This window comes from Trichosurus vulpecula, chromosome 4 (assembly GCF_011100635.1).
Source record: "Trichosurus vulpecula isolate mTriVul1 chromosome 4, mTriVul1.pri, whole genome shotgun sequence".
Taxonomy (NCBI): Eukaryota; Metazoa; Chordata; class Mammalia; order Diprotodontia; family Phalangeridae; genus Trichosurus; species Trichosurus vulpecula.
Genome location: NC_050576.1, coordinates 205,934,701 through 205,938,985, shown reverse-complemented (window position 1 = coordinate 205,938,985; position 4,285 = coordinate 205,934,701). Strand labels below are relative to the sequence as shown.

The 4,285-nt window shown below is 38.9% G+C and overlaps 1 pseudogene; it reads left to right on the top strand.

The window, feature by feature from the left end:
- The first annotated feature begins 2,405 nt into the window (after window positions 1-2,405).
- On the top strand, window positions 2,406-2,888 carry LOC118847949 (annotated as a pseudogene).
- The last annotated feature ends 1,397 nt before the right edge of the window (window positions 2,889-4,285 follow it).

Below are 4,285 nucleotides of genomic sequence, written 5' to 3'. Positions count from 1 at the left end.
GATAGGTAAACTATTCCATACTCTCCCAAATTGCTTGTAGTGTCAGCTTTTATTTCTAAATCATGAACCCATTTTGACTTTATTTTGATATACAGTGTAAGATATTGGTCCATGTCCAGTTTCTGCCATATTATTTTCCAATTTTCCTAGCAGTTCTTGTGGAATAGTGAATTCTTAGCCCAGAAGTTGGATTCTTTGGGTTCATCAAAAAGTAGATTGCTATAGTCATTGACTTCTGAATGAATTATTTTCTTAAGTGAGCTTTTGTACCTCCTTTCCCATTTGTTCAATTCTATTTTTTAAGGAATTCTTCTCTTTAGTGAATTTTTGTGCCACTTTTTCCATTTGACCAATTCTGCTTTTCAAGGTATTTTTCTCTTAATTGGACTTTTCTGCCCCTTTGCTATTTTACCTATTCTGTTTTTTAAGGTGCTATTTTCTTTAGTATTTTTGATACCTCCTTTACCAAGCTGTTGCCTCTTTTTGCATGATTTTATTGCATTGCTCTCATTTCTTTTCTGAATTTTTCCTCTACATCTCTTACTAGGTTGTTAAAATCTCTTTTTGAGTTCTTCCCTAACCTGCAACCAATTTATATTTTTCTTTGAGCCTTTGGATGTTGGAATTTTGACTTTTCTGTGTACTTCTGATTGTGTATTTTTATCTTGCTTGTCACCATAGTTACTTTCTATGATCAAAGTTTTGTTTTTCTATTGTTTGCTTATTATCTAGCTTATTTATTGACTTTTAACTTTATGCTAAAGTGGGGCTCTGCTTTCCAAGTGAAGTTGGAGCTATGACAAGCTTCAGGTATTTTGTGCAGCCTTTTTCAGAAGTAATTCAGGGCACCTGTAAGTTTTCAGTCCTTCTAAGTTGGTATGATCTAAGGATAGTTGTGTTTACTACTCCACTGTATTATGCACTTGTTTGTGAGTCACCACAAGCACTCTTTTCAATGCTGCAACTGTATTTTGCTGAGCTAATGCTCCTCCTCACACTTGGACTAAGGCTCGGGTCTGGGACCCAGATCTAAGCATAGGCAGTGCTGCAGACTCCTGCATCTGGTGCCAACAAAGGGACCCCTGTAAATTTCCTTCTGATCTGTTGTCTAATCCCCTTACAATCTGTGGGCTGAGAGGTCTGAATCTGCCATTGCTGCCACCAATTCAGTCACCCCGAGGTGTGCTCCTGATTTGCTGGGGCCCTGGCATGGTCTGTGCTGGGCTAAACTACACTCTTCTCTCACCCTGGTGAAAGAAACCTTTTCTGCCAACCTGCTAACTGGTCTTGGACTGGAAAATCGTTTCACTCTGTCCTTCTGTGGATTCTTCCACTCTAGAATTTATTTAGAGTCTTTATTTAAAGGCATTTTTGAGGGGTTTGGGGGAGACCTCAAGCATGTACCTGCCTTTATTCTGCCATCTTGGCTCCACCCCACCTCACCCCCAGTCAGTTTCTATAGAGCAAGTCATCAGTCCGAAGTCTTCAGTGAAAAATTAATCACTCTGGGAGCTCAGTTCCTGCAATACTAATGCCATTCTGCCTGAAGCTAGATTTATGTGTCAGGAAAAACATACAAATGGAATCTGATTTACTTGCTCAAGTTCCTGGACTGCTTGATTTATGTTTGAGTAAATAAAGACATACGTCTTATAGGTATTGGTCTTTGGCTTTAGTTTTCCCCTATAAATGCATGTGAAACATTTCAGCTTCTTTTCTTGGCATGTCTAGAGTTCTGAACATTTTAAAGCAGTGTAACCAGGAATTTTTCTCCCCAAAATTTTCTCCCTTACTTTTTACTTATGTTCGTTAAACTTTTATATATGTTTTCAATACTCAGCATCAGGACAATGGAAAATCTGCAGCACAGACCATTGGGCAAAATTTAGTATTTTCCAGTTCAAATTTAACTTAGAAAGATAGCTAAAATATAGAACTTTATCCAAACCTTCATCAAGTTACCCCACCATTTTGGCTTCCAAAAATCTGTGCTAAAATCACATTACACTCCAGAACATTTAACATTGCCAACAGCTATTTTTAATAAGCAATTCCTAATTGGCTTAAGTGGATTAATTTATTCAACCATCTCCAAATATTAGGCTTAATTTACGTGGGTGACTGAATAATTGTGAACTCAAAATACCTGCTTGGTCCTGTACTTATTGCTGAAAAATTTATTTTTAAATAGAATCAATTCAACAAATTAAAATTCAACAATATTTGCAATTACCTACTATATACAAGATTCTGTGCTAGGCAGTGTATGATTAAAAAAAAGACGAAAATGGGACCTCTGCCGCAGCCGCCGTAGAGAGACACCAGGGAAAGCGGCAGTAAGCCGAGCCCTCGCGACCCACCACCCGGTCCCGTCTTGCGTCGCCGCTGCCCCATCCACTCCTAAAATGTTCGCCCGCGCCAAGCTCGCCTGCTCCCCCGCTCTGATCAGTGTTCGATCCAGAATTGTATACAGACCAATTTCTGCAGCAGTGTTGTCTCTACCAGAGGTCAGGACCGGGAGGGCAACACAGCATCTTATGGGGCCCAGAACAGTGTATCTCAGCTGGCACTAAGGGAGTTCCAGACCAGTGCTATCAGCAGAGACATTGACACTGCTGCCAAATTTATTGGTGCAGGTGCTGCCACAGTAGGAGTGGCTGGTTCTGGTGCTGGTATTGGAACTGTCTTTGGTAGTCTGATTATTGGTTATGCCAGAAACCCTTCACTGAAGCAGCAACTGTTCTCATACGCTATCCTGGGATTCGCCTTGTCTGAAGTTATGGGTCTCTTTTGTTTTATGGTTGCTTTCTTGATCTTGTTTGCCATGTAATTAATTGCAGCTTGAAATGTTGACATTTAATACAAATTACAGATGTAATTCTGTGTATCTTACTGTGGCTCCGAAAACTGTTGTATTGGTGTCATGGAAATGTACATTATTTCCAAAGTCATTTCATTAAAGATGATAACTTTAAAAAAAAGACAAACTGAGAAAGTTACTGCCCTCAAGAAGCTTACATGTTACTAGGGAGACAGAATACATCCACAGATAATTAAATACAAAATATGTTCAAAGTAACTCCAAAATGTATGGAGTGGTGAGTGGGATTAGTGGAAAATCAAGAAAGACTTAATGATGGAGGCAATACATGAGTTGTACTTTGAAGGAAGGTATGGATTTTAAAAGGCCCAAGTGGAAGACAGTATATTCCTCACAAGCAACAAAGTTGTCGCAGACATAGATATATGTCATTGCATGGGGAACAGCTAATAAACCAGTTTGATTAAAATAGAAAACATAGAAGGACGTTATATGAAAGAAGACTGGCAAAGTAGGTAAAAGCCAGATCGTTGAGGGCTTTAAAAATCATTAAGGATTTTTTATTTTTCCCTAAAAGTAATAGAAAACATTTGAGAAGGGGAGGTTATATCTGTATGGTGGGAATATCCATTTAGTAGCTATATGTAGTGTAAAAGAATGAATGAATGATGCATATTTAAAGTTCTCTGTGCTAAGCAATGGAGGTACAAATAGAAAAGTCAGTCCCAGGTCACATTCTGATGGCAAAGACAAAACATATGGAACTTTTCCGCTGCCAGTCAGATGGAAAGTTCCTATGGTCCTTTATTAACACTTATTCTATAATGTAATTTCCACTAGAAATAAAAACATATCAGTTTCTGATACTGACACATTTAATAGTGAAATGGATTCAGGTGGCAAGAACTTTTTTCTTTTCTTTAAGGAGTAGTCTCCTGCCTATCTTGCTAAAGGGATTGCTTCCCAGGATCATGCCTGTGGGCACTGGGCTCTAAATTTTGCTATTTATTCCCAAGGTTCATGGGTTCAGGGTCCTGATCTGCCTCCATCAGGGTCTGAGGGAGGATGGTGGTCAGGTGGTGGTGATTTGACTATCTTGGAACATGTTGCCTCCTGCCTCTGCCTCAGGATGCCTTCTCTTTCCATGGCCAGTTCTATAGGGTCACAAAAGTGATAATTCAAACTATCTTTTTTATTGTTTCTTCTGATCTCTAGACTCTGAGGACACTTCATAAAGCCTAACTGAGTCCACACATGGCTAAAGAAATGTATTATATCAAACCAATGATATTTGGTAGCAACAATAGTGTTTAGTGAATCACCTATTCTGATTGCATGTTGGTTTGCGTCTTTGTAGCTTCTTAGCTTTCTTGTAGCTCCTCTTCACTGTTCATTTATATCTCCCGAATTTCACACATACACACACACACACACACACACACACACACACTAAAAGTATAAAAC